Source organism: Hylaeus anthracinus, unplaced genomic scaffold (assembly GCF_026225885.1).
Source record: "Hylaeus anthracinus isolate JK02 unplaced genomic scaffold, UHH_iyHylAnth1.0_haploid 11982, whole genome shotgun sequence".
NCBI classification, from domain to species: Eukaryota; Metazoa; Arthropoda; class Insecta; order Hymenoptera; family Colletidae; genus Hylaeus; species Hylaeus anthracinus.
Genome location: NW_026534330.1, coordinates 6150171 through 6171216, shown reverse-complemented (window position 1 = coordinate 6171216; position 21046 = coordinate 6150171). Strand labels below are relative to the sequence as shown.

Sequence of the window (21046 nt, the reverse complement as noted above, 5' to 3'; positions counted from 1 at the left end):
GTTCCACGCGGAAAAGACTTTGCAATCGTTTACGGAAGAACGATTTAAATGAAAAGTTATGTCTTCGATGGAAACGAGATGTTACTCTAGTAGCGGAGTAATTGAAATTTGTCAATGTCGATTCTAAATGGCATAGTAAATTTCGATAGAGTTTATTTCTCTGCACGAGTTACGTTCGATACCATTCAAACAAAAAAGAAATAAATATAAGAGTATTTTATTTGAATTTTTTTAGTGACATTTATTAATATTCTTCAATCAACGTTTAAAATGCCAATAGATTACTATTATGTCGCAGAGCACATTACACATATCAGAAATCAATTCTCTTTATAATACATTTTAATACAGAAATGTTTGGAAGTGAAGTTATTCACGTGAATAAAATACTCAACTCGTATTAATATTCAAATGAGTGTAAACATGTGAAAATTTCGAAAATACGAAGGGAAGTTAATTTATGATGAAGCCAGAGAAGAAATCTCTTAATTGGTTCTAAATATTCATGAGAGAACTCAAAGTGTTTAACACCACGAAGAAGAGTTACGTTTCATACTGATACTTCTGAAAAGAATGACTGAGAAATGAAGTGAACTTTGAATTAAATTTCCACGGGCCAAAGAACATACTTTCAAACGAGGTGAAATTAGGAATGTAGAATATGCCCCTATTTCATTTTTTGAAATGTTCAATTCTGCTTTCTCCAATTCTTATCTAAAAATATTTTATAGTATTCCTTGTTAGGATTACAAGTATATTTTCACGAGCAATCCACCATTCCAATTATTCTTAATATTTACACTAATGCTTGCTCCAGACTACAGTATTCATTATTTCAAAATGAATAAGTGAAGGTTCGAGGAAATTTTACTTAAAAACCATAATAGGGGGAACTCTTCATAGAAAATCAACGTAGTTATAAAAGCGTATGCAGTAAATTGAGACGATAGAATAATTTGCTCCGAAACTTTCACTGAGGCTTCCGGAAGGCCGGGCTGGTTGGAAAATTTCTGGAAAAATTCCATTAACCCGAAAGAACCTTTACGAGCTTCTCTCTCTTTCTCTTCAAAAATAGTTCGAGGATAAGAGGTCCCTCAAAATTCCCCGTTCCTTCGCCGAACTCGAAAAATGCTCCTTATCTCTGCAACTGCGGTAAACGCGCCCCAAGCGTGGCATTGCAATAAACATTCCCAGAAATCTCTTCAGCTAGACTACGCCACTGTCCTCTTGCACGCATCTCCAACATGCACACAACCATGAGCTTTGTCCGGGTGCACTCAGTGATACAACCAGGCAGGGTGCAATTCTTCGGTAAAGATGTCACAAAGTGGTTTATGTTTTTTAGTCTCTGTAATGTATATTCATGGTGCAGATTAAAAAATATACTTAATATATAAACTTTACTATAGGAAATCATAGTTGCCTCTTGTATATGTTAGTTGTTCTGAAGTATATTTACTGGGTGTGCACATTAAATAAAATTCTTTACATGTGTCTTTAAGAGATGTACATTTTACACAAAAATTTTGCACAAATCCTATTGAAGAATTTCAATAAAACTTTACCATAGGTAATCAAGGTTGTTACTTGTAGTTTTTATTAGTTCTAATGTGTATTCATAGTGTGTATGAATTAAAAAAAAATATATAAGGACATTTTATACAAAAATATTCCGCAATTTTCATTAAAGAATTTTAATCATACTTTGCTATTAGAAAAATGTGTGAAGGTATTCGTGTCTGATCATTTTTGCTTGCACCCCTAGCTGAATTTCTGGGTGCTTCACTGTCCAGATACGAACCAACACACGTGTGGTCGGATAACGCGTAGGTGCACCCCGTTGCACGAACAATACAGATTCACTCGAACCACAGTCCCACCGAAGGGAGCGTGCACGGCGAACACCGTGCGAGCGGGCTTTGTGCGAACTGAGATCGTGTAGATGGAACATTGAGCCGACAATATGTCTGCTAAACCTTATGTAACGCGATCTCCTTGTCCCTATCTGTGTTTATGCATGTGTGCGCGGCCGCGTGTTGACTGAAAATTGAACCTTCGATACATTTTCTTCCTTCCAACTCGCTTTCAGAGGAAGAAATTCATCTCTGACGATCGCGTGGGAAGTTGGACGTCTGGGTGCAGAAATTTTAGGATAAATCAAATTTTCATCGTGTCTCTAAAATGTCAGTCTGAAGACTATATTTTGTGTAGATTTTATTTGTAAAGTTTGAGAAATTAAGGATCTTGTGGAATGGATGCTGGAAACAAGAGGGTTGTAACCAAAGGTGGATAAATATTAAAGAAGAACTGTTTTAAATAGATACTACATATATAATAGTTGAAATAAAGAAATACTATTGTAGTTAAAAGACTAATTTTAGACTAATAAAATATATTAAATTTGAAATCTAAAATTTCAAGTCTCGATCCTAGAAGAAATAGATTCGGAAATAGTTCATGATTGCAAACTTTGTGTTAACGATAGGTTTTTCCAATTATTCCAAGCCAGACTGAATAAACATTCTGAAATCAAGTTCAAATATTAGCAACGTTGCATTCGCAACGAAGGTTATTGAAACCGATTATTATCTACAGTATAAACGTGTAACGTAGATCAAGCACTCTGCGAAAATTTCAAACCAATCATTTAAAACGATCCATCGTACCACTTCCAACGTTTCAAGGAGATTTATTATACCAAACACAGTTTAAGTTAGGCGATTTTAATAATTTTGGTGGATTCCACCCGCCAGATTGAGGTTAACGTTGACGACCTTCGTCCACTTTTACAAATTCTCCGGCGCACCTACTCTGGTAATTCCTGAATTTCCAGAAGATTTGCTTCACCAAAGGGGAAACGAAATTGCGTATCACTTTATCGTTAATTGAAGAAGAGTCTATAAATATGAAACGCGCGCGGAATGCATGCGAAATTAAAATTTTAACGAGGTAGTCGATCGTGAGATCAAAGAAGTGGTTTGCAAATCTAATCACGAGGAAAAGTGACTAACGTCCCTTGATAAAGGAAATAAATGTGCAAGTGATAACAATTTTGACAAACTCTTAATTCATTACACTTCTTTATTATCACTTTTCCTGCAATGGTTTTACTTTTATTTGTAGAATTTATTATCGTGATGTTCTTCTGAAGAGGACCATATACTAGGTGATCCAAGCCTAAGGACCCATTTTCCTACTTACGATCTTTAGACTTAGATTAAATACTAAAATGAGTATTTGCCGTACAATAAATATTTTTCTAAACAAAGAGATACAACTGCAAGCAAAATTTCATTTGGGCTATGTATAAAATGGATAAGAGAAGAAAATCAAGTTATATTGTAAAATAAATGACAATAATGTAACGCGAGACACAATGCCGTATATAGTCCACGAACTTTCGCCATTAGCTTGCAGATATCTCTGTGCTTATAGCGAAGTAGGTGCTAGATAATGTGACAGCAACGTGTAGGGTACATTAAAGACACCTGAGTGCGTGGGTTCGGAGCATTGTACTCCGAATGTGTTTGCTAAGGCTTCTCGTATAATACTCCCTCTCTTCAAAGCTAGCCACAATGACGTATGGTAATCCTACAAAGGTAATACATATAACATCCCACTGACGGAACGATTATTAATAATGACTGCTCTCTTACGTTGTGCCACACTTTATCTTAACGAAGACGTAGTCAGCACTATTATAACGAATATAGCAATGTCAATTAATGATATAAGATCTCTTTGATCTTTATTTATTTTTATTTTTCATTTGGAATAAAGATTAAAATTCAAAACAATTGTAATCTTCGATTGACAATTAAATTTTTAATATATAGCTCAAATCTTAGGCCTAGGTTATCTCAGCCTAAAATACAAATGCCTTTAAACAACTCAACAAAATCTTAAAATAACGATGTCCTATTTCTTGTTCGATCTTCGTTAGAGTTTCCAGACATCAAGCAATAAAAGAGAAAATTCGAAAATCGTGAATCACGGAACTAAGAGAACTGTCTAATAGCGTCGCTCGAAGAAACATTTGAAAATGACATTATCAGCCTACGAGATCACGGGTTTACGAACTTTCTCCATTACGGCAACCAGCCATGTGCGTTCAGACGAAATAAGTGTCCATTGAAACGTGCAACGAAATGTGGGACGCATTAGGGACACCTGAATCTGGACATTATACAGAAAATGTCTCCATTACGCCTTTCAGGCTTTAACGTTCGCCTTTGGTCTCTCTGTGTACGTGTTCACGAGCTTACATTTACTTTACAGGACAAGGGATGTTCCCTCGTGGCCATTTTGGTTTAATACCGAATACGATTTCGCGTGTCGAGGTTGATAAATATTTATGTCGAGACATTTTCGTTGGTATTTTCGTTACAGGGTGATGATTAAGTTTTCTTTCTACTGGAATGATAAGTCGTAATCGTAGTCATACATTTGATTATAACATTAGTCTTCAATTTTAAGTTAATTAAGGAGAGCTATATGAAACATCTGAGTTGTAGAAGTAGAATGTAGGAGAAAAATAAGTGAAAGGTCGCACTATAAAGGATTCTATGAAATATCTAGTGGCACTGTTACTAGAAACTTCCATGATGTACGTGATTGACTGGTGGAACAGGTTATTTCTTGTTTCAATTAAAATAACATTTCTATTTGTACGTATAAATGCTGTTAGAATTCCTACTAAAAATTTTTGCTGAATGTAAACGTACATAAAGAACACAGGATGAAACGCCAATAAATGTAAACATAAATATCTAACTAATTCTTATACATTTTGTTCCAAGGGATAGTGCTGACTAGTGTCGATACAAACATACATCAACAACTCTTCACATCAACCAAGAAATCAACCAAGAAATCAGGAATTTAGTATACATTTGCTAAATTAATAATTCAAAACGACTCAACTAAACCACACATGAACCAGTTACTCGCTTTTATGATCCCACGCAATTGCTATTTAGATTCTCTGGAACGCTATGTTCATCTTATCGACGCCTTTCATCGCAACTGACCTAGGAATAGCAGCGAATCAAGGCTCCCTTTCAAGCTAGAGGCAGGGTCGAAGAGTGTGGCGACCACGACGGGAGCAATAAAAAGATCGGGTGGAATAAAATATGCGAGCCAAGGACCGCGAGGGCCGAACAGGTGAAGAGGGAAGAAGAGCAGGAGGATAATAGTACATCTGCCAATAAAGAAAACAAAAGACGCGGTCATTACTTAACAACTCGCGGAATCCGGTTGTCCTTCTGTCTCTAAGAATCTTGCACAAGCACGTTCCAGCGCGGTTTTACCTTTTAAACGTCCTACGGACGTCTCATCGAGAGGACCTCCGAATTCCGTTCACGATTCGCCGCCACGACAAAGACGTACGAGCTAGATCATGAACGAGGAAGGAAAGAAAAAGTACTCCCCTCGATCATGCATTATGCAAAATAACGTATTAATAACGCGTGGCTTCCGAGCGGATTTTAAAGCGTATGTTAATCAACCAGGACGTTTTTGTCCTGGCTTGCTGATGTTTCATGCGTAATACATCGGGAGAGATACAAGTGGAAACTCGTGGGAAGTGATGGGAATTTCGTGAGACTTTCGAGCGATGCCGTGTTTCGACGCTCGGTGTACGCTAATCTTTGGCAGCAGTGGTAAAATGTTTGTACGTCTGTCCGTCTTTCCTCGCGAGTTTTCGTTACGCGAGCCATCCACACCTCGAGTATTCATATCGCTGTCGCGCGAGGTTTTATTGTCGCGGCAAAGGCGACACCCGAGATTATGATGCCTCTAATGGATACAGTTCTAGAGAGATATTTAATGGAGAAAGGGTGGGAAGGGGTCGAAATAACGACTGGTTTTTCTAGCGATGGGAACGATAGCTTGAACGAGTTGGAAAATTTGTTTAAAATTCTGAGGGATAGTTTGAGTTCAGGTTCAAGTAATAAAGCTGCGTACTATTGCAAAATACTTGAGAATCAAGACAATCTCAAGCAACAATGGATTACCTGTCGTTAAGAAATTTTCTGTTAATATATTAAATGTACTAAATTTATTATAGGATATTTTTGGACGTGATAAGATTGCACTATTTGCTTGAAAAAATTCTATTCTAATACTTGATGGGAAACGGTTTGATCGAAAATGTTGAATAATGCGTGTTTTAAATACCCATCGCTAACACTCAGCCGCAACACGCGATGTGCATCACCGTGAAAAAGCTTTCGATTCAACCACCCCGGATCTCATCTCGGTTTCTTCGCGTCGTATGAAAGCCTATCTTCTCTGGTACGGAGACAGTTATGTAAACGAATACATACGTTTTGCTTGGATTGTTCTCCGACCATCGGATACAAGATCGATTTAGCATCTCCGTGAGTTTTGCGTCGTCCTACGCGCTTCATCGCTGCCATCCATTCACAGAGTCTCCGTATCGGTTGAAACAGATTGCAACATTTATAATTTTAACGACACTCGGAGAGTTTGCGCCAGTTTTTAAGAAAAATTCAAAGGCACGCTTGAATTTTGATATATTGTTGAGAAATGCGACGAAATACGTTGTTTTTTTAAGATTACCTTCATAATATAAATTCAAATAAATATTGCAGAATGCATAAATACAAATGTATCGTTCATCTAACATTATATAAAATGAATAAAGAAGAATAGCCAAAAAATTATCGTCAGTAATTAACTCAGTCAGTAAGAGTTTTATGTCATTGAATTGCATAGGTACCAGTTTGTTCACAACCTTTCCACCTTTTAAGAGAAGTATACATGTTATTTATTTTCAACTATTCAAAATATGAGAATATCAATCTGAAACTTCAGATATAAGAATAAATATTATATTATAAGATTATAAGGAAGATTCCAAGATAAAGAAATCGTTACTTTAAAAATATGCGAACCCTTTACACAGTCAAAGGGTTAACACGAACCGTCAGGACAGTGGCGAAGTAACCGGAACACCCGACGCGTCTACGAAGTCTTACAAGCAACATTTATCCCACGTGGGTTTGACAGACTCGCGTGATGGATACCATGGCACCCCCCGAAGGCAAAATCGAGCCTCCCTCGAAGGAAATCCAGTCAGAGTTCGCCCTCTTCCCGTCGCGTTGCTCCGCGACGCCCCGCGCCACCGACGACGCGATATTTTACGGCTTATTTACTTTTCGGCGACGTCAGAGACCTCGTGAATGGTCACGTGCCGCGCTCTTTCACGACGAAGAAACGCGCGTCGATAAGAGGAAAGTAATGGATACAGTAGTTGGCCAGGGAATTTATTCGTGCTCGTACGGAGACGGCCGATGGTTCGACGAAGCAACGTTATTGAAACCTTCCTTTCCATCTCGTGCCGCGAACAAAGGGATCCGTATCGTTGCGAAGCACCCCCGAAGCGAACGTCGAGACCTGAGAAAGCGTGTACTGGAATCTTGACTCGTTTCCTTCCCGACCTGGCGAACGGGGGTCGTTGGGGGTTGATCTTTCTAGCGTCGAAGTTGAGTTGTCGATACTGCTGCAACTATCAACAGTCCTTGTGGACCAGGATGCAAGATATCTATTATTTTCAGTTGTCAAAGTGATTGGAAATATATCTATTGGCAATAGTTCTTGACATTTGACTGCCAAATGCGATATGATCACTTCTAACTATGCAACCGTTAGTTTTTTTTTATTTAAATTCAATGTAAAAGGTGGTTAACTAATCGATGTACATTCACAGATATTAATATATTATAAGATAAAAATGTGGAGGTGAAATAATAATTTTGACACAGGCAGTGTTTGTTGTTACAATACTTTCATGCTCTGAATATGGAAAATAATCGCCAGTCGTCCTGGGAGTCGTTTAATTAATACTGGCAACGCGTACGAGAGTTTTTCTTGTTGCAATTTTAATTACTGCGGCATTCACCCAGCAGAGGTCACATAAGCTAACATTTCATTCATGAGCATACGTAATATGTATTAAAATTCTTTTTCTCTAAAAATTCATTGTCTGCGCCCTCGCACTTCGCACATTGAAAGCGTACTTCAAGAAGTGAATAAACAAAACTTTCATTAATTGTCTATTTTTAAATTGGGTTGATGAATGGGTTCCTACCCTTTTATTTGAACAGAAATAGAAAGATATTCCTATGATATTCAAATATGAAAGCCCATTAACAATATTACAGAGCCAAGAAATTATTATTTTACATAATTCTCTTTAAAATAAAATGCCATACACTTATACACAATACAAAGTACTAGCATCAACAGAGAACTATAATACGTTATCTTTATTTTATGTCTTCAGAATATTAACTTTGCTTTTAGAAGACACTGACGTCCTTCATTATTATTAAAAGTGTAAAATAACTTTCTTGGAAATGTGTATATTTGTGGAAAACATGGAAGCTGTGCAGGATAGTTTTCAAAGTTTGACCACGGAGTGCTGTGCAGACGCTAACTCCGACAATGTATCTTATTGTATAAGTTCGTTCATGATGTTAGGATCCTAAGTGCCCGCGTGTTTCTCAGTTACGTTGCAACGATGAATCATAGATAGCATTGCTGAACAGGTACAGTGTCTCGCAACAGGAGTCAGACTTTTGCCCAAGACTGCAATTACAGCTATCTCTATGAAACCTGTTCACACAAATAAGCATACTGGATGGACTGCCAGAGACAAAATATTATTGAAGTATTTCAAAGAATTTCTTTATCCTAACCAGTTAAAACAGAGAAGGCTGCAATATCCTTTCAAGAACACACGACGAATAAAATCTATTAATAAAAATACAAATAATTTAATTCTGTAATAAAATTTGCATACTCGAGAAAAGAAGATAATTAGAATTTTAATATATTTTTAATTTTGACAGTTGAATCGAAGCAATCGAAAAATGTAAATTAAAACAAAGTATCTATATAATTCCATTTATTCTGTACAGCGCAACGTAATGTACATGTCTTCTCATTAGCCGTGCGTAAACTGTATCCGCATCGTGTTACCATAGTTTCATTAAATTCCTTACTTTATATCCCATGTTCCACACAAAGTTTCTCGACAGCAGTCGTTCGACCCACTTGCGTAATGCGCATTGAACCCATGTATCGTTCAATCGGGAGCACAGATATCCAGGGCAGCATTTTTTCTCCAACGAAGTTAAACTTTCGCAATATTTCCGCGAATAATGATGCGCATGAGACGAGACGGGATGAAATTTCTATTATCTCGATCTTGATCTCGAAAAATCTCGAAACATGCATATCGATCTCGAATTTTCGACAATTTCGAATATACGATCTCGATCTCGACTTTAAACTTTGAAATGCATTAAATATGTACATCTCCGAATTAATTGAATAGTTACAATGCATATAGTATATCCTTGTTCTTTAGCTTTATCCTTGTTCGACCGATATTTTGAGAAGTTAGCACGAATAGAACCTACACCTTGTCCTCACTCTTGCAGCGGCTCAGCTCCGCGCGATTTTGTCGCCGCGCGACAGGCAATTACGTTTTAGGCGTGTCGTGCAAACAATCGTCCTCGCGATAAGCTTGGCGGAGAACGGGGAAAGAGGCCGAGAAGTTTTAAATGTCAAGTGAAATCTCCGCGCATCTGCGCCTGGCGATAATAAAGAATGCTTACGGACACGTACGCTCGTAACTAGCCGAGTTGTTATGCAGTTTTCAGTGCATCGATGAAAACTCATAAAGGAGAGATCGATAAGCTGATATCGGGCGCGACTGATACAATGTAGCGTATTAACGGCGAGCAATTTGTAATGATTCCGAGCACAGTCCATAGACAATATCAATTCGTTTTCTTTGTCAGTGTGTTTCGTTGTGTTACGGCGCACTCGTTTCTGACTGTTCTTTTTGGTATAATGAACTGGTTCAATTGACGCAGTAACCGTGACTGAATTGAAAACAAGCTGCATTGGACTTGTCGATGTTATGGTATTGCATTATTTCAGCGAATTTTTGTACCTGAGGGTTGATTTATTAGTCTAGATTTGAACGTGGTCTATATAGGCTGTATTATTATTACGTTTCCAGCTGTAGTTTTAGTTCTCTCTAATAGAAGCATGTCTACATTAATGATGAAGTAATAATAAATGGAATTAGAAATAGTAACATTTTCGATTTGTTCAAAAGGAAATATGAAGTTAAGTTAAATTAATAAATGTAGTGATACGCAATAACAAAATGTTTCTGAAATAGATGATTCATTGTAAAATTGTATACATATGTAAAATATAATTACAATTGAATTACAGTAAGGCAAGTAAGTTGAAGTAACGCAATTAAGGTCGGCTCGTAATTCTTTGTGGTTTCTTCTTTCGATACTTTTTCAGCTCGGATGACTTTCATAAATTTGAGAAAGCAAGACTACAGCGACTCGTGCTCATGACTTACGATTGTATTAAAAATAAATTGGAGAAAGTTTTCCGCGCAGAAAGTGCACCTTACATGCGAACGATTTTAAAGTTGCGCACGTCCAAGGACGTAACATAGATGTGCCAAGAATTTCGCGCCAAAGTTCAAGGCGAAACGTGTTAAAAGTCGCGCGTGAAAATAATGCAAAGGAATTACTTGAAAGGACAATCACGTCAGAAAAATAGTAACTTGACTCGCAGCTTTGTCACTAATTACCATTCCAATTTTTAGTTTCGATACTTTACATAAAGGAGAGAGGCAGTAATCACACTTTAAAAATCTCAGGAATGTCACAGATTTCTTTTATTCAAATAGCGGTAAAAAGAAGATATTGCATGCATGAAAGTATGCGCACACGTCTCGACATCGGTACTAAGTAGTGTACTATTAAACGACGGAGGACGCAGCGCGTACACGGTCAAATTTGCATAATATGCGACTAACCTACCAGGAGGTATTACCCATACCTAACGGTGACGAAGTTACGACATCTCAGGACCGATGCTGGCGTCGATGTGCTGGCTTTTGAACCGACGAGAAGCGTCGCATGCTTTCAAGACGCCTCGAATTACTGGCATCGATTGCTGCGCGTTGTTTAGGTAACAAATTCACCAGACATTCGGTTCATTATGTTTCAATTTGGAAATCCACACTGCCGACCATAACGGATTGGGTACTTACACTATTCGCCAGGAAAATGCGAGCTAAAATGCAAATAGGATTCTCAGACGATTCAATGAATTCAGAGTTCGCATTCATTTTTGGAGTTCCTATTCAAATGCGATTCTATCCATCCTTTTAGAAAATTATAAATTGAAAACGTGGAATGTAAGCTAATATTTACATACAATTTTCAAGTGATTCAATAAATTCAAAGATACCATTTAATTTTAGTATGCTCGTTCAATTACAGTTTTCTCCGTTTCAGAAAAAAATAAATTAGAAACTTAAATATACTTGAGTGAAAAGTGACAAACAATTTGTATTTAGTAATAGAACAAGAACTACTGATTCGAATAACGGAGAGCATGTCACTTCTAACGACAATCAAATTGAAGTGAAATCAGAATTTTGAAGAGGAACACAACGTGGAACCGTTACAAATTCATATGTGTCTATGACTGACGTTATTAATGTCAAACGTGACTCGTTGATGACTTGTTTCACGTGCTCCACATCGCCTGTATCTTTCTGTCGCGCTTATACCGATAATTTTCTTAGAAAGTGGTGCACACTTCCTTATTGCCTGTAAGTACTGATATCCTTAATTTCATGGTGTGTAATTGAATGTGAAAAGTAACTGAATACTGTTACCAGCAACTCAGCACTTTCCTTTCTTTACTAGATCAATCTCTAGTGGAGCCCTCAGGGTGTAGATATGTTTAATCGAACCTACAGTACGGGTTTGGCAATCCCGATGTACGCGAGCTATAACAACCCCCTAAAAAACAAAACTTATTTGTCAAAGCATTTGGTATAGCAATGACTTTTTATATTTATAATAACTTTCCTGAAAAGGAAAAATCTTTTTTCAATATTTATTTGAATTTCTATTATAAAGGAAATTATAAAAAATAATGCACATTATTTCATCGCATTTCTCAACTTTTTGTGTTATAGAGTTAATCGATTTGTGCAATAATGAACTGGTCATGTAATTAAGACGTATCTATACGTCATTTTCTGAGGAGACTAAAATTATTTGGTAAAGTGTCAATATATTAACATGATTTAAAAAATATTGTTGAAACGAATAAATTCGTATGTAAGCGTGCATGCTCGCTAATGAAAATTGCAGACGTTTGATTGTAATTTGTACATACGTTATTTTGATGAAATTGATTATGCCACCGACCAGCATAAGCGTATACACACAAACGCTAACGAATAAGAACAGCTTCCACATTCTGAGAGCTGTGCTTAGTCTAACGCGATTTCCCTTGGAGCAGTCATTGCTAAATTTAATGAAGCATACGCAAGCCTAATCAGACCGAGTCACGAGCAACTCGCGTCGTCGCCTGCAGCGTTAACTCGTTGAAACGCGCCAAACGACTCTGTAAATTGCAACTCGACGCGTCTCGCGACGATCTTAGCCTCTGAGACATCATAGTTTATTTCACCGCGTCTCGTAGGGCTGATTTTTCAAATTAAATAAGAAGACGAACGTGATGTTAGGTACAATAATACAATTATACTTTCTTTGAAGATTATTGAAGAAACGCAAGACTTCATGACTTTATTAATTTACTTCGTTAGTTTGCTATCTTCAAATCAAATTCACAATACAATTTTCTATTATTATTCTTGGCTATACTGAACGCAGTATAATGTATATATTTCCAGCTTTGATATCGTCGCATCAAAGCAATAATAAATTAAGGTCTACTCCTCCCAGAAGTGCTCGAAGTTTAGACGGTACGTGCCTAATTTATCACGAACGAGCATTGTTAAGCATAACCAAATACAAGCAAGTTTAATCAGGCTTGATCAGATGAAATCACGATTAACTCACATCGTTGCCCGGAGCATCAATTCGGTTCATCGCGTCGGATGACTCGGTAAATTCTCCTAATTCGATACGACGTGCAATTACTCAAAATGTCTCATAAAGGGACTTCCGTTAACTGATACGTAACCCAAACTTCGCAGGCGGAATTCACTCCTACAATAAGTATTGTTAATTAAATTTCTCGAGGATGCAACGCCTCCACCGTTACGTGATTGATAGAAGCCATGAAGTTTAGCTTAATTAATTCGTACAGCATCCATACAATCTCCGTTTGATATCCTCTTGTTACATAAATAATTACCTTATTTACTTGAGTTCACGTGTAATACTAAACAGAAGAAAGTTCTCAGGGCAAAGAGAGTAACTATTTACGCACTATAAACCACGCCGCAAGGTAACCACTTTCTTCAGTTCAATCTTACTCTCCTTTAATCAATGTAACACGAGAAGCTCGTCTAGTGGGAATTATTATCGCTTAGAATCATGCGTAATTTATGGATAAATTTTGAACGTTGCGAAGGATACGCTAAGCGCTTTCTGGCGATGTTCATGAAAGTTTAGTACTGAGGAAGAAAGTGTGAATTATTTGCTTAGGCGAACACTGGAAAACTGGAAGATTGGAAAAACATGGAAATGGAACAGTAAATTTTAACAGCATATTTTATGGCTCTCATTTCTAGCTTCATTTTTGTTAAATTTGTAGGCATAACTATATCGAAGAAATAAAAAATCACAACCAAAAAGTTAATATCACTCGTCGATACTATAATTCAAGACTCTACTGCAGAAACTGGTCATCTACGTTCGTTATATTTCTAAGTCACGTAATATCGTGCAAATTAAACAAAATTTGCTTCATACTATAAAAAAAAACTTTAATTTTAAAGAAATAATATTGAGGATTCCATTAAATGTAAAAACGATTCAATGGAAATCATTAAGTTGTACAATCCCTGCGTCCGTGTAAAAGAATTTCGATTTTAAATGCAGCCATTTCCCTTTGATCGGAAACCCTTTGAGCGGAATCGTTATGAAGGATGGTGTGGGAATTAAACAGATTGCGGGCGTTGGCGCGAGGACAATTGAAGAATTGAAATAAGTCACGATTAACGCGTGGGTGCGTGCTGGTACACGCCGAACGACTACGTAAATTGTAGCTCGATCCGATGCGTAACGAACCGATGTACCAGCCTCGGACCTGCCCGAAATGGTGTACGCACACGTCCCGCGCGTGTAATTAGGGAACATACGTGCCTCGCTTGACAGTTAGTTGTATTCGACGAAGTGTTTTCACGCCGATTCGCAAGGGAGGCTTCAATCCGAGCCCGCCCTGCCGGAGCTCCCCGTTCGTTTTGCATAAACGATTGATCGAGATCAATTTTTTAAGGCACTTCTGATGCAAAACTGGTACCAATGGCGTTTAATTTCCTACGAGCCCGAACTCACGTTAATTTCGTATTTCTTTCCTGTAGGAATGATTTGAAATTCACCAGGCTGCCGAATACTGTTCGTGGCGTAAATTGTCGACGAGGTCAGACGAAACCTATGGTGTTTAAAGTAGTGTACAGAATTCTATTTATTAGGAATGTTTAGGTTAGTGGTCTAATTTGTTACATTTCGTGGGAAATATTATTTGACTTGGCCAGAGGCTTTTAAGTACTTGGGAACCACTCATTTACTATATTCTATTTACTTTATTTATTAGCATAGACTCAATCCCATTGAGAAGTCTTTATCCTCATCTTTATTTTTACCTCAGAAATTCTTTGGACAGTTTAGTGTCGTCCTTGGAAAATGTAGAAATTTCGCATATAGTTACTATGTAGACTCTATTAGATTCGGAACACGGCTAGGTGGAGATTGTGACAACCGGTTGAGAAGCTTATTCGACCTTCATTCCGGCCTTTACCACATTCCAACAAGAGCCGATGAATTTAACTCCTCCTTTCGACGTGACCCTATAAACTTGAGGACGTCTTCGGTCAATACAGCCTCGAGATGGTGATGCCGGATCGGGAACACTAAAATAACTAGCGAGCATAATGGTCTGATAGCAATTCTAACAGCGACTGTGTCATTTGAATGGGGGGTCATCTTCAGTGCAAATATTTTTGTTCATTTCCAAAAATTCATAAATTTATTGGACACCAATTCGATTATACAGGAAAGTATGATTTGTTTAAAAATGGAGTTGGATGAAGAGTGATTAAGTTAATTACTTTACATATGGAAAGTATAGCGTGATTTATTCTAAATAATTATTTATATTTTTGCTAATATCGTTGAAACCGCAAGAAATATTGAAATATTTTTAAATACAAAATTTAATGGTTTATCGGTGTTATAGAATATTAAAAACTATCAAATTTTGTATTTAAAATTTGCAATGTGGTTTGCAATTTGCAGCGATCCACAATGATCGCTGGCGCCAAACAGAAACGATTCTGAAAATGTATGCTCACATACATTCACGACCTGCATACTGCTGAAACTGCCGTCCTACTCACGCATGCTCTGTCCTACCTCATTCTGCGTGGAAATTTAACGCAATCGTCAAATCGGTCTAACGGTCGTAAAAGAAGTTACACTTCGATAAATAATAAACTCACTCACTACGCGCTGCCGAACCGTCGAGAATCGTAACGTGTTGACAGCGGTACTCAGAAACGCGTCGGCCAACGTCGTAGTCGATTAACAGTTTGACAGGAGAAGAGTACCGGTGTTGACTGCACAACGTCGTTGGCACGATTATTTCGCGGACCCGTAAAGTGCATGGTTTTGCAACATGGTCGGTCTGAATCCTTACGATCTCGCACGAGCGAAACCCTTCGTTCGACTCGGTAGAAGTCGGTTGGCCTGCAGCGGCTCCGCGGCTCGGAACAGGTTCAGTCGCTTCGCGCGCGCCGTACCGTATGTGTTGTCTCTGTTCGTCCCTCAGTCGTGGTCGGTCCCGATCGTGAAAAACAGCGACTGCTGCGATCGTTTCGTGCCTCGATCGTTAAACGAACGTCTCTTTTGATTACGTGTGAGTTGTACGCGTGATTCGCAATCAGCGTGTTTTTTTTTTTTTTTAACAATTGGTGCTCCGTTGTTTCATCGAGTTTGAGAAGTTTTCCGAAGGACCGGCTCGGCTCGGCCCGTTGGCTGTGGTGAGTACTAAAAGCGCGCGATATTCTTTTTAAACTATAATTTGAACGCTCTGATTGGTACCATTACTAATAAATAAATATCGAGTATTTTGGAATTGACAGTTGTGTTTTTTTTTTTTTTTTTTTTTTTTTTGTCGCGAGTCTTTAAGAGTACGGTGTTTTATATGTGACGAGTGGTCTTGTCATGAGTGTCTATTATTTGTGATGCCGTAAGTCGATCTACGCAGCGGGAATTTGTTTGACGTTTTGAATGTTCGAGTGAACAGTCGGTTACGTAATCATACGGTGACGTATTTTTTTTTTTTTTTATTTTATGATTGGTATATAAAAATATGTTCGACGAAATTGTGGTCTTGAAATGGTTTACGAGAAAATTAATGTGTTTGTTTTTCTTTTAATATATTCTATATTTTTGTAATTTTATTAATTTATACTTTTGACGATTATATTGGTAGAGCACATTTACATAAAACAGCAAAAAAACAAAAATTTGTAGAGGCTTCATGAATGAGTTTTATTTTCCTAATTTATTCTATTCTGTTTTTATTCAATATTTTAAAACGTTCCATATAATAACGCTTATCAAGACTATAATTGCGACTTTGCCAATCATCCTGATTACGATTACGATGCTTAGAGAATAATAATGGCGATACCGAATACCATTTTTCTAATTTCTTCTGTGAAAATTAATTAACAAACTGTTTCTCACTTTCTATTATATTTTTAATAATTCAACTTAGATCAATTTTCATACAAATATTCGAATCAAGAGATATCCTTGTCCATCCATGTATAAACATAAGACAACTCCTTTAACAACGCAATTGTAGATCACGATGATTTGTTGCATAAACCTGTATATTCGCACGTCGTATTTAACCACATACATTACGATCTAAATGCGAGTTCGGTTTTTTCAAGCTGGGATGGCACAGACTATGAATTATTTGTCATTTTGTAGGGGCATAAATTCTGTTTTGGAGTTGACATTTGATAGCGTTCAATATGCGTTCGGTCAGTTATTTTTTCGCCTCGCGCCAGTAATTTGGGGCTGTCCGACATGTTACGGGAAAAAGTGGAACCGTAACTCTCGCTACGCGCCATAATATGTTAGCTAATAATTGCTGAAATATTCGAACTCGAATTATGATAAATATCATTTCACTTCAGTCTCTTCATTACTGTCTTCTAGGAAGATGCAATAACTTTTTCTTATATTCAACATTTATTTTTCTTCTCTATTTATTCACCGATAGATTCCGAAAGATTATTCCTTTCTATCGAAGTTTAATCTTTCCATTTCACTTTCCATTTCAATTCTCTTTATAAGACATTACGTCATATATGAATGCTCGAGTCTTCCATTATAATATAACTGAAGCTTCACTTCATATTACAAAATTATAAATTGCCTCACGAATTGACAGGCACGTTTTCACAAAGAAAAATTCTTTTCAACGGTGCATCGTTGTGATTCCATCACAAATGTTCATTCTATTTTCTCTCGCAAATAGATTTATCTAGTGTTAGAAAAACCATCTGTAACATAATCTTCGCGCAGAGAAGTAGGTTATGTCGCAACGAATCGATAATTCATCACGATCTGAGATTTGTGTCAGCTCGTAACACAGGATCTATGCGAATTTATCGTGACTAGGGTTGTCTAAACTTGAGTGATGAATTAAGGTCCTAACGAGGAGAACGTATCCAACGCTAACTTGATAAATCTTGCGTTTACCGAGATAGAACTTCGAGAAGTTTAGATCTAGTTCCCCTATGCCAGAAGTAAATGTTTAGTTTTCATCTTTCTTCGTGTCCAGAGAGAAAACACGGGACACGGAAAAGTTCCCTGGAATGATTGATAACACCGGATAAAACGAAACAACGGAGTGGATTTCTACGCGAAAGTTTTCGCGTTTGTGGCTAATCGAAAGGAGCTTCTTATCGGGCAACGCAGAACCCGAAACTCGATTTCTGTTGAGTCACAACTCGAGCCAGGGGCACCTTGGACTTTTTACTGTCGGCTGTGTTTCGAACTTTACTGATGCCGAACATTAACTTCGTCGGAAACTAGCTACTCTCGAATGGAACAAAACTAAAATTTATTTAGGCTCATACTTCTCCATTATAGAGACATTTTCGTCACGATTAGTCGATTGAACAGTTCAATTCTTAGTTGTTGATTGTGCAAAATATTCCATTCTATAATTCAAAGTTCAATTTTCACACAGTGACTTTACTCGGGATTCTTTATTGTGCTCTTCTCCTGGAATTAAGTACCACTATTATCAGGGATAAGCACGGAGACCATCTCCGAAGATAATATTTCAATTAAAAAACGACTAAACGCGACGTAAATCGATACGAAATTGAAATTAATACATCCGAGTGGACGTTTAATTGTAAAGAAAATATTTTGGATATGAAAACGGAGGATTAGAAGAATCACACAAATATTGGGAGTGCGGAGTTGGGATTAATTATGAACGCGGAATAATCAATAAGCGATAATTTATGTTTCGCTGTTCGTGGCTCGGTCTAAAAATACAATGCGCTTTCATCAGTTTAATGAAAACCTGGAATTGTAGGTTTTAACGTCTCTGTATTTCGTGCCGAATAAATTTCCGCTTATTCACGATGATATTTCCCGCATTAAATGAGGGTAGACCATCGACATATTCTAATCTGAAATATTAATACATTTTTTTTCTTTCTTTAGAAAAACTCGCGATGGAAAGGAGACATAGAAAAGAATTATTTTCCATTTGTTTTCCTTATTACTTTCAGAATAATCTTCCTTAATCATTTCGTTATGGAGCTTGAAAAAGGATTCGGTATAAGAACAATCGAGATGTTTCTCTTTACTCTAATCATTTAAATAACAGTCGCTTAATTTCCGTTTTTTCCTTTTGTGATATTTAGGCTTAGTTACAAAAGTATATTTGAATATTTCCAGTCTGAATTCTGTATTAGTGCTTTTACTTCACGTATAGCTTTAAATACCAAGTATGGTTTCACCTGTTTGTCCGGTGATTATGTCACCTGAGTTGACTTGGGCGCGGCCGTTAAGCTGTTGAAAACAATAGACAAAAATTCTTCGTTAGTCCAGAAACCTCCTACTTCAAGGAACTGAACTATTATTCTACAAGAGCTGTTTGGAAAATTTCTCATTTGGAAAATAATTATTTTTTATTTCTCCATTCTCCTTATTTTCACCGTTTACTGTCAATAAAACTTGAAATATTCATTATACCATTATATTCATTCTCAACTTGTAGCCATTTCTGCCAATAATTAACATATTCGTGACCGCTGACGTGAATTCACGTCACTTCAAATTCTATTGCTGGTTATGAAAAAGTTATGAAAACCTTTTTATTTTGTACGCTACATATTTACAACACTGATATATCAAAACATATTTTGTAATTTTTATCTTCGCCCTAACGATACAAATTTGCGATGACCAGCTTCAGAATTTTATTATTTTCACTCGCATCGTAAAATCTGACAGTGTCGTCACAACGTAACAAGATGGAGAAATGCTTCTATTTTAAATTACTTTTCCACGCATATGGATTCACCTAGACACACCTAGTACATTTCAATTAATTCTCGTTAAACGTTTTTGAATCGCAATTGGAAACTCGACGTGTATTTATGAAGAAACATCCCCGAGCATTTTTAAATCTCGAGAACGCAGTAAGGCCGGAGGGTAAGGTGCTGCGTTAATAACGTAGCATCGAAGCCAGCCCATGGAAGATTGCTTTTCCTATTTAGGAGCGTCTTTTGAAGGCCCTCCTCGTCGCGCACTTTTTTGATTATGCAAATAAACCGTTGCACGAATATTACGTTTCGCTGTAAATAAGTACCTGGGGTTTTAACTGATGACGTCTTCAGTGGAAATTATCGTCACGGGACGGGAGAGCTCCTTTTCACGCGATTGCTTTTAACTTGAAAGACGTCCGGCTGCGGTTTCCATCGGCTTTATTCGAACCCCCAGCTTTGGAATTTTATACAATCACCTCGTTGGAGGCAATTTAAGAATCTGAATAGTGGCTTTTCGGCGATGTGTGCTACGTTTTCGAATGTTACCTCTTTTCTCGCTCGAAAGCCGGTTAGATAGCATCTCTCGATAGACACGGGCGAACCCTTTTTTCTTAGCGATGAAATTTTATTTTTTCGGAGCGTGAAAAAGTCCGTCAAACAAAGTTCTTCCTCGCGAAATTCCAACGAAACGACGAGAGTCCGTCGAGATTGTGAAAATGAAAAATTTCTCTGAAAATAGAGAACCAAAACTGCAGACTTGCTTTTAGTTGGAGCGATGGCCGAAGTGTATGAAAATTAAATTAATCTTATAAAGTCGGTGGAAAATCTTGTGTAGAATACATCCGGTGTATTTTTCGACCGAATTTCTTCATCCGCGTTCAGTTTTCATTAAAGCCGACTTCGCCAAACGGAGAGTATTTCTTGGGAATTTCTTTTTTTAAAAAGAAAACTCCGTTTACTCTTGGCCGAGGTGGGGCAATATCGAGCTCGGGCGAAATGCTGAAAACAAACTTAATAGAAGAGATCAGAGAACAAGGATGATACTCCTGTACGGTCTTTCCAGCCGTTAGAGAATTTTAATTAGCGAAAAAGAGGAAAGACAGACCGGAATGATAATACGATGGGAAACGACTCGCGTTCGTTTTGGTGCGCGATGCTTTTGTCGCTCAAATAAGCGTTTATGTTCCGAGCGGGCGATCGAGAAACGATAATTGAGATCGTCTCGACTCTTCGCCTAGCAGTTAGTCCTTCCATTTGAAAAGCACTGTGGCCACGTAGGGAGACAATTGCGCGTTCGAACTTTCCGCAAGGAAAAACGCAATTTGCGTGATTCGTTCTTGTTCTGGTTGGAAAATTTATGTAAATCTCAGATCAGGTTATGCTGGAACCAGAAGTTGT

General features: G+C 37.5%; 2 protein-coding genes and 1 long non-coding RNA gene across 4 annotated transcripts in view; 2 read left to right on the top strand and 1 right to left on the bottom strand.

The window, feature by feature from the left end:
* The window catches only part of LOC128886358 (uncharacterized), a 31718-nt gene extending 16022 nt beyond the window's left edge, over window positions 1–15696 (bottom strand). Inside the window, exon 1 of one of the 2 annotated variants that reach the window (XR_008459800.1) lies at window positions 15561–15696. This is a non-coding gene — a long non-coding RNA (uncharacterized LOC128886358). Of the gene's footprint in view, window positions 1–15556 lie in introns of both variants that reach the window. The other variant, XR_008459799.1, reaches the window with a different exon arrangement.
* Window positions 1–21046, top strand: part of LOC128886345 (neuronal acetylcholine receptor subunit alpha-7-like) — a 454660-nt gene that overhangs the window by 72824 nt on the left and 360790 nt on the right. The gene's annotated exons all lie outside the window — the stretch shown is intronic.
* LOC128886357 (zinc finger CCCH domain-containing protein 13) overlaps window positions 15957–21046 on the top strand; it is a 179052-nt gene continuing 173962 nt past the window's right edge. The window contains exon 1 of the mRNA XM_054141166.1: window positions 15957–16096. The gene's annotated coding sequence lies outside the window, so the exon portion shown is untranslated. The remainder of the gene's footprint in view (window positions 16097–21046) is intronic.